This window comes from Aplidium turbinatum, chromosome 3 (genome assembly GCF_918807975.1).
Source record: "Aplidium turbinatum chromosome 3, kaAplTurb1.1, whole genome shotgun sequence".
NCBI lineage: Eukaryota > Metazoa > Chordata > Ascidiacea > Aplousobranchia > Polyclinidae > Aplidium > Aplidium turbinatum.
The window spans coordinates 46,856,536-46,866,968 of record NC_137474.1 but is presented as its reverse complement, the minus strand read 5'-3'; positions in this window follow the sequence as shown (position 1 = coordinate 46,866,968).

Below are 10,433 nucleotides of genomic sequence, written 5' to 3'. Positions count from 1 at the left end.
CCGAAAAATATTTCGGGAAAATATTTTTATAGACACCTAATTGAAGGCGTCTATAAACGTTAACATCTCTATTTATTTTTAAATACGTAAGACATTTCTTCCATTTTTAAACCATTCTCCTCGCGTTTCCTTCGTCTGCCCCACCACGAGCTTGCCACCCCTGGAAAGGAAATTTAATTCTGAACACGATTCAAAAATAAAATTCCGAAAAATATTTCGGGAAAATATTTTTATAGGCGTTTGATTGAAGGCGTATATAAACGTTAACATCTCTATTTATTTTTAAATACGCAAGACATTTACCCCATTTTTAAACCATTCTCCTCGCGTTTCTTTCGTCTAGTCTGCCCCACCACGAGCTTGCCACCCCTGGAAAGGAAATTTAATTCTGAACACGATTCAAAAATAAAATTCCGAAAAATATTTCGGGAAAATATTTTTATAGTCGTTTTTGTGATGCTTACTTTTCTTGCCATATCACATATCGCAGTCTTAATAGATACGATTTTATGTCTAACTTTTTGCAATTGCAGTTGTTTTATTTTTGACAAGTTGAGTTTTTTATTTAAATTTCTGTGTTCACTGTTCATTTGGCAATGGAAAAAATATAACATTTGCTTTAATGTGGTAAGGAGAAGTGATTTTATCAGCTTCCGAATGTTGCTGCTTTCATCGCATTGTTAACCGCGCAATTTTTTGACGGATCATTTTTTTAGGCGGATCGCGCAAAATTATTCTGCCAGAATACCACCGTCATTCTGGCAGAATAATTTTTCCGTTTTCCGCCTAAAAAAGTCATCCGTGAATAAGTGCGAGGTATACAATGCGACCTGAGCTACTTTCGACAAAACTCAAATAAAACTATAATCCGCAACACATGCCACTTAAATTTTACATGCATCGGATTCAGTATTGAATTACCTTTCCAGGGATGTGCACCAATAGGTGGGCATTTGGTAGGAACTCCCAGCAGAACGGTCCAAAGATGAAAGAGATATTGACGATAATCAAGAGAATAATGCAATTTTGCATAATTGACACCTCTCCAATAAACCTCAAATAAAACTATAATCCGCAACATATGCCACTTAAATTTTACATGCATCCGATTCAGTATTGAATTACCTTTCTAGGGGTGTGCACCAATAGGTGGGCATTTGGTAGGAACTCCCAGCAGAACGGTTCAAACATGGAGGATATATTTACGATAATCAAGAAAATAATGCAATTTTTGTATAATTGACACTTTTCCAAACATCTTCGAATAAAATTATAATCCGCAACATATGCCACTTAAATTTTACATGCATCGGATTCAGTATTGAAATACCTTTCCAGGGGTTTGCACCAATAGGTGGGCATTTGGTAGGAACTCCCAGAAGAATGGTTCAAACATGGAGGATATATTTACAAGAAAATAATGCAATTTTTGCATAATTGACACCTCTCCAATAAACCTCAAATAAAACTATAATCCGCAACATATGCCACTTAAATTTTACATGCATCGGATTCAGTATTAAATTACCTTTCCAGGGATATGCACCAATAGGTGGGCATTTGGTAGGAACTCCCAGCAGAATGGTTCAAACATGGAGGATATATTTACGATAGACACAAAATAATACGATTTTTGCATAATTGACACCTCTCCAAACATTTTCGAATAAAACTATAATCCGCAACATATTCCACTTAAATTTTACATGCATCCGATTCAGTATTGACTTACCTTTCCAGGGGTGTGCACCAATAGGTGGGCATTTGGTAGGAACTCCCAGAAGAATGGTTCAAACTTGGAAGATATATTTACGATAGACACAAAAATAATACGATTTTGGCATAATTGACAACTCTCCAAACATCTTCGAATAAAACTATAATCCGCAACATATGCCACTTAAAATTTACATGCATCGGATTCAGTATTGAAATACCTTTCTAGGGGTGCGCACCAATAGGTGGGCATTTGGTAGGAACTCCCAGTAGAACGGTTCAACCATGGAGGATATATTTACGATAATCAAGAAAATAATGCAATTTTTGCATAATTGACACTTTTCCAAACATCCTCGAATAAAATTATAATCCGCAACATATGCCACTTAAATTGATTATCGTAAATATATATTTTCCATGTTTGAACCGTTCTGCTGAAAGTTCCTACCAAATGCCCACCTATTGGTGCACACCCCTGGAAAGGTAATTCAATACTGAATCCGATTGCATGTAAAATTTAAGTGGCATATGTTGCGGATTATAGTTTTATTTGAGGTTTATTGGAGAGGTGTTAATTATGCAAAAATCGTATTATTTTAATGTCTATCGTAAATATATTTTCCATCTTTGAACCGTTCTGCTGGGAGTTCCTACCAAATGCCCACCTATTGGTGCACACCCCTGGAAAGGTAATTCAATACTGAATCCGATGCATGTAAAATTTAAGTGGAATATGTTGCGGATTATAGTTTTATTTGAGGTTTATTGGAGAGGTGTCAATTATGCAGAAATTGCATTATTTTCTTGATTATCGTAAATATATCCTCCATCTTTGAACCGTTCTGCTGGGAGTTCTACCAAATGCCCATTTATTGGTACACACCCCTGGAAAGATAATTCAATACTGAATCCGATGCATGTAAAATTTAAGTGGCATATGTTGCGGATTATAGTTTTATTTGAGGTTTATTGGAGAGGTGTCAATTATGCAAAATTGCATTATTCTCTTGAATATCGTCAATATCTCTTCCATCTTTGGACCGTTCTGCTGGGAGTTCCTACCAAATGCCCACCTATTGGTGCACACCCCTGGAAAGGTAATTCAATACTGAATCCGAAGCATGTAAAATTTAAGTGGCATATTTGCGGATTATAGTTTTATTTGAGGTTTATTGGAGAGGTGTTAATTATGCAAAAATCGTATTATTTTAATGTCTATATCGTAAGTATATCCTCCATGTTTGAACCGTTCTGCTGGGAGTTCCTACCAAATGCCCACCTATTGGTGCACACCCCTGGAAAGGTAATTCAATACTAAATCCGATGCATGTAAAATTTAAGTGGCATATGTTGCGGATTATAGTTTTATTTGAGGTTTATTGGAGAGGTGTTAATTATGCAAAAATCGTATTATTTTAATGTCTATATCGTAAATATATCCTCCATTTTTGAACCGTTCTGCTGGGAGTTCCTACCAAATGCCCACCTATTGGTGCACACCCCTAGAAAGGTATTTCAATACTAAATCCGATGCATGTAAAATTTAAGTGGCATATGTTGCGGATTATAGTTTTATTTGAGGTTTATTGGAGAGGTGTCAATTATGCAAAATTGCATTATTCTCTTGATTATCGTCAATATCTCTTCCATCTTTGGACCGTTCTGCTGGGAGTTCCTACCAAATGCCCACCTATTGGTGCACACCCCTGGAAAGGTAATTCAATACTGAATCCGATGCATGTAAAATTTAAGTGGCATATGTTGCGGATTATAGTTTTATTCGAAGATGTTTGGAAAAGTGTCAATTATGCAATAATCGTATTATTTTAGTGTCTATCGTAAATATATTTTCCATGTTTGAACCGTTCTGCTGGGAGTTCCTACCAAATTCCCACCTATTGGTGCACACCCCTGGAAAGGTAATTCAATACTGAATCCGATGCATGTAAAATTTAAGTGGCATATGTTGCGGATTATAGTTTTATTTGAAGTTTATTGGAGAGGTGTTAATTATGCAAAAATCGTATTATTTTAATGTCTATCGTAAATATATCCTCCATGTTTGAACCGTTCTGCTGGGAGTTCCTACCAAATGCCCACCTATTGGTGCACACCCCTGGAAAGGTATTTCAATACTGAATCCGATGCATGTAAACTTTAAGTGGAATATGTTGCGGATTATAGTTTTATTTGAGGTTTATTGGAAAAGTGTCAATTATGCAAAATTGCATTATTCTCTTGATTATCGTCAATATCTCTTCCATCTTTGGACCGTTCTGCTGGGAGTTCCTACCAAATGCCCACCTATTGGTGCACACCCCTGGAAAGGTAATTCAATACTGAATCCGATGCATGTAAAATTTAAGTGGCATATTTGAGGATTATAGTTTTATTCGAAGATGTTTGGAGAGGTGTCAATTATGCAAAAATCGTATTAATTTTGTGTCTATCGTAAATATATCCTCCATGTTTGAACCATTCTGCTGGGAGTTCCTACCAAATGCCCACCTATTGGTGCACACCCCTGGAAAGGTAATTCAATACTAAATCCGATGCATGTAAAATTTAAGTGGCATATATTGCGGATTATAGTTTTATTTGAGGTTTATGGGAGAGGTGTTAATTATGCAAAAATCGTATTATTTTAATGTCTATATCGTAAATATATCCTCCATGTTTGAACCATTCTGCTGGGAGTTCCTACCAAATGCCCACCTATTGGTGCACACCCCTGGAAAGGTAATTCAATACTAAATCCGATGCATGTAAAATTTAAGTGGCATATGTTGCGGATTATAGTTTTATTTGAGGTTTATTGGAGAGGTGTCAATTATGCAAAATTGCATTATTCTCTTGATTATCGTCAATATCTCTTCCATCTTTGGACCGTTCTGCTGGGAGTTCCTACCAAATGCCCACCTATTGGTGCACACCCCTGGAAAGGTAATTCAATACTGAATCCGATGCATGTAAAATTTAAGTGGCATATGTTGCAGATTATAGTTTTATTCGAAGATGTTTGGAAAAGTGTCAATTATGCAATAATCGTATTATTTTAGTGTCTATCGTAAATATATTTTCCATGTTTGAACCGTTCTGCTGGGAGTTCCTACCAAATGCCCACCTATTGGTGCACACCCCTGGAAAGGTAATTCAATACTAAATCCGATGCATGTAAAATTTAAGTGGCATATATTGCGGATTATAGTTTTATTTGAGGTTTATTGGAGAGGTGTTAATTATGCAAAAATCGTATTATTTTAATGTCTATATCGTAAATATATCCTCCATGTTTGAACCGTTCTGCTGGGAGTTCCTACCAAATGCCCACCTATTGGTGCACACCCCTGGAAAGGTAATTCAATACTGAATCCGATGCATGTAAAATTTAAGTGGCATATGTTGCGGATTATAGTTTTATTTGAGGTTTATTGGAGAGGTGTCAATTATGCAAAATTGCATTATTCTCTTGATTATCGTCAATATCTCTTCCATCTTTGGACCGTTCTGCTGGGAGTTCCTACCAAATGCCCACCTATTGGTGCACACCCCTGGAAAGGTAATTCAATACTGAATCGGATGCATGTAAAATTTAAGTGGCATATGTTGCGGATTATAGTTTTATTTGAAGATGTTTGGAAAAGTGTCAATTATGCAATAATCGTATTATTTTAGTGTCTATCGTAAATATATTTTCCATGTTTGAACCGTTCTGCTGGGAGTTCCTACCAAATTCCCACCTATTGGTGCACACCCCTGGAAAGGTAATTCAATACTGAATCCGATGCATGTAAAATTTAAGTGGCATATGTTGCGGATTATAGTTTTATTTGAGGTTTATTGGAGAGGTGTTAATTATGCAAAAATCGTATTATTTTAATGTCTATCGTAAATATATCCTCCATGTTTGAACCGTTCTGCTGGGAGTTCCTACCAAATGCCCACCTATTGGTGCACACCCCTGGAAAGGTATTTCAATACTGAATCCGATGCATGTAAACTTTAAGTGGAATATGTTGCGGATTATAGTTTTATTTGAGGTTTATTGGAAAAGTGTCAATTATGCAAAATTGCATTATTCTCTTGATTATCGTCAATATCTCTTCCATCTTTGGACCGTTCTGCTGGGAGTTCCTACCAAATGCCCACCTATTGGTGCACACCCCTGGAAAGGTAATTCAATACTGAATCCGATCCATGTAAAATTTAAGTGGCATATTTGAGGATTATAGTTTTATTCGAAGATGTTTGGAGAGGTGTCAATTATGCAAAAATCGTATTATTTTTGTGTCTATCGTAAATATATCCTCCATGTTTGAACAATTCTGCTGGGAGTTCCTACCAAATGCTCACCTATTGGTGCACATCCCTGGAAAGGTAATTCAATACTAAATCCGATGCATGTAAAATTTAAGTGGCATATGTTGCGGATTATAGTTTTATTTGAGGTTTATTGGAGAGGTGTCAATTATGCAAAAATTGCATTATTTTTTTGATTATCGTAAATGGATCCTCCATGTTTGAACCATTCTGCTGAAAGTTCCTACCAAATGCCCACCTATTGGTGCACACCCCTAGAAAGGTAATTCAATACTGAATCCGATGCATGTAAAATTTAAGTGGCATATGTTGCGGATTATAGTTTTATTTGAGGTTTATTGGAGAGGTGTTAATTATGCAAAATTGCATTATTCTCTTGAATATCGTCAATATCTCTTCCATCTTTGGACCGTTCTGCTGGGAGTTTCTACCAAATGTCCACCTATTGGTGCACACCCCTGGAAAGGTAATTTAATACTGAATCCGAAGCATGTAAAATTTAAGTGGCATATTTGCAGATTATAGTTTTATTTGAGGTTTATTGGAGAGGTGTTAATTATGCAAAAATCGTATTATTTTAATGTCTATATCGTAAATATATCCTCCATCTTTGAACCGTTCTGCTGGGAGTTCCTACCAAATGCCCACCTATTGGTGCACACCCCTGGAAAGGTAATTCAATACTGAATCCGATGCATGTAAATTTTAAGTGGCATATGTTGCGGATTATAGTTTTATTTGAAGATGTTTGGAGAGGTGTCAATTATGCAAAAATTGCATTATTTTTGTGTCTATCGTAAATATATCCTCCATGTTTGAACCATTCTTCTGGGAGTTCCTACCAAATGCCCACCAATTGGTGCACACCCCTGGAAAGGTATTTCAATACTAAATCCGATGCATGTAAAATTTAAGTGGCATATGTTGCGGATTATAGTTTTATTTGAGGTTTATTGGAGAGGTGTCAATTATACAAAAATTGCATTATTCTCTTGATTATCGTCAATATCTCTTCCATCTTTGGACCGTTCTGCTGGGAGTTCCTACCAAATGCCCACCTATTGGTGCACACCCCTGGAAAGGTATTTCAATACTGAATCCGATGCATGTAAAATTTAAGTGGCATGTATTGCGGATTATAGTTTTATTTGAGTTTTATCTAAAGTAGCTCAGTTCGCATTGTATACCTCGCACTTATTCACGGATGACTTTTTTAGGCGGAAAGCGGAAAAAATATTCTGCCAGAATGACGGTGGTCGTTTGTCCGCCGTCAACAAAAACGAATTTCGAGGCCTGGATGAAAGCAGATGTGGCTAAGCTAACATTCTGTATACATAGACAAAGCACTACTGTTGCTTCTCAAAAGGGTTTCTTTATTGATTACCCAGCGTACAAGTCGATGTCATCAGATAGCCGAGACAAGAACAGGTCACGCCAAGTTGTGTCAATTTAAAAAGAACAAATATTGCCATGCTATTGCTAGCGTGTTTTATGCAAGCTGATCGCAGTTTCCGCAAACATTTTTTCTTAATTTCCGCTAACCCTTACCCTAACTTTAAGTCTCTAACCATGTTCCCCTTATGACCATCAGCACTCTTGATAACGCACCATGGCCGATCTTCATAGCAACTGTCCATACAAATCTTAAATATATCAGCTAAAGCTATGTGGGCTAATAAAGCTATAGCTTAAATATATGTTGTTTTCGTAACATTTTCTTTTTTTATTTTCCCTTTATATCTTAAATTTTTCTGAAGGTGTTGCGACCGTGCCAAATTTCTTTCAACTCAATAACTTACTTCGGTCTCAAGCACGTTTTAACGTTCGCGTTTTGTCGCTTCTACCTTTTTCTCGACCTTTGCTATGCTGACGTGTATTGTTTTGATATGATGGTCAGAAATAAAAACAACTGAACTGAACTGAACTGAACTCTAACCCTAATCCTCGCTGATCGCAGTTTCCGCAAACATTGTTTCGCAATTTCCGCTAACTGCAGTTTCCGCTAACCTTAACCATAGAGTAATCTATGCTCTAACCCTCACTGATCGCAGTTTCCGCAAACATTTTTTCGTAGTTTTGCAGTTTCCGTTAACTGCAGTTCCCGATAACCTTTACCCTAACCATAGAGTAATCTATGCTCTAACCCTCGCTGATTGCAGTTTCCGCAAATATTATTCCGCTGTTTCATTTTTCCGCAGTTTCCGCTAACCCTAACCCTCGAGTTTGTTTGCGGAAGCTCCGATCAGCGAGTTCGGCTTTGTGCTATGACACTGCGATCAGCGACTTCGGCTTTTTTTAATTTTTTCTCTCGATCTTTTCAGGGTACGAACTGAGGGTACGAACTAGGTTGCACCCGCGTGGAAGCTACACCGTTATGGCCAGTGAATCGCAACAGCCCGCCGCACCAGTAAGCGCCCAGCCCCGTGCCGATAGCAGGGAAGGACACTTCCCCCCACAATGAGGCCGCCAACTCAGGCGCAACAAGACCACTTATTGATTAGTTCAGTGAGAATTTGTAGCCCCACCGCCCCCACCCCGAGCCCACCCACTCCGCCACGACATTGTTCAAGCCTGGTGAGTCCACCACAACGAAAGGCGGAAACCAAATCACAAACTGACAGAACCAGCCCACCAAAAATAACCAAGCCACATGGGTCCCTCAAACGTCCAGCAACGCAAAAACGATGCAAAACTACACATTCCCGCTACCTGGGTAGTCTTGGCCTGGTTTTATCCTCTGCTGAGAGTAAAAAAGAAACACAAATGATAAATATTGGAGAAATTGAGTCTCCTTCACAACTTAAGAATCGAACAACGCAAAACTGCTGAAACAAAACGTTTTGTTTGAGTGAAAGAATCACTGTAAGCAAACAATGCCAAAAGGTGCGCCAAGGAAGTCATGGAAGTGTGAGGTATCAAAAATTTGAACAGGTTGTTATTTTTCTACTTCAATGTGACGACAGTGACGTTAGTTACTACTTTAAAAAATCTATATCTTTGCTTCTGAAGAAAATCCGCAGAAAACTTCTTTTTTTACATGTTTAGTATCGGCCAAATTTTGCCGATACCGATACTAAAAAAATGGCCGATATCGCTGATATCGATATATCGGTACATCTCTAAGCAAGACAAAACTAGGAATGTCTTGTCAGCAAATTCAGTCCACCCTGATAGCTCAGTTGATTAGCACGTAACTTTGTGAACAAAAAAGAGCCTTAAAGATGAATTGGTGCTGGTTCAACTCTCGGGTGTGCGCTTGAGCAACACATGTTAAGAATTGCTCTCCACTCAGCGACACCTAATGGATGGAATAATTCCCTGGCAACAAGAAGCCTCTACAGTCTACAAGTATTCAAAACCGTCAGGATTAAGCTCTCAACGTTTCCCAGTCTGAGGATGAAGATTCAATCAAGCAATGTCCAAGTAAGCCCGATGCTAGGTGAAAATCTCATTTGTTGACTTGGACAGTAGTTGAAATATAATGGCTGAGTTGAAGCACTTGCTGAGCTGTTGCATGCTCACATTGCTCAGTGGTCTGATGACCATTTGAAAGGCGTATCATATAATATTTGCTACACCTGGCTTAGGTTACTTTGTAATGTTTTTGCTTTACTTCAAGTTTTTAAAGAGCATATAATGTAGGTGTAGCCAGAGATGGGCAAGATCACCAGTATTGGTGATTTTGAAGATCAAGATCACCAAGAATAGGTGATCTTGAAGATCAAGATCACCAAACTATGTGATCTTGAAGATCAAGATCGTGATCTTGAAGATCAAGATCACTTTCAAGATCACTTTTTGTGTACTTGAAGAATAATGAAGTTTTTGATCAATGATGTTGCAAAAAATAATTACTATAAGCAACCTGGGTAAAGGTATATAGTTGGTATTGCTAACTTTTACTTTTAACTACTCGATCGCTGGCCTAAGAATTGTAATAATTTAGTGACTGTTGCTATTAGACCTATCAATTGTTGACGTAGTTTGCCTAGAATCGCAACGTCACACCCAAGGCCGAGGTTAATTATAGTAGTTCTGAAAAAGTCGCAAAATTTGCAATTAGTTTTATACTTTTTATTTATAATAAATAAATAAAAATAAACTTTGAACTGCATCATTTTTTACCAAATTTTAGTTTGGTTCATGTGGGAGTTTTTATTCGTGTTACTAAGTAGTTTTAACTTTCACTGAGTGTATTATGTCAATGTTTATTGCACCATTTACCCATCTGGCAACCTTGATACTGTTGTCTGCTATCAAAAAAGTTCAGAGGTTTGCGGTCAGACAAACCGCTCCATACTCAGACCGTACTCAACCGCTCCATACTCAGAACAAGTCTTGGTCTGGTTGATTTGCTGCAATAAACCACTTTACATGACCAAAGTCGGCTAGAG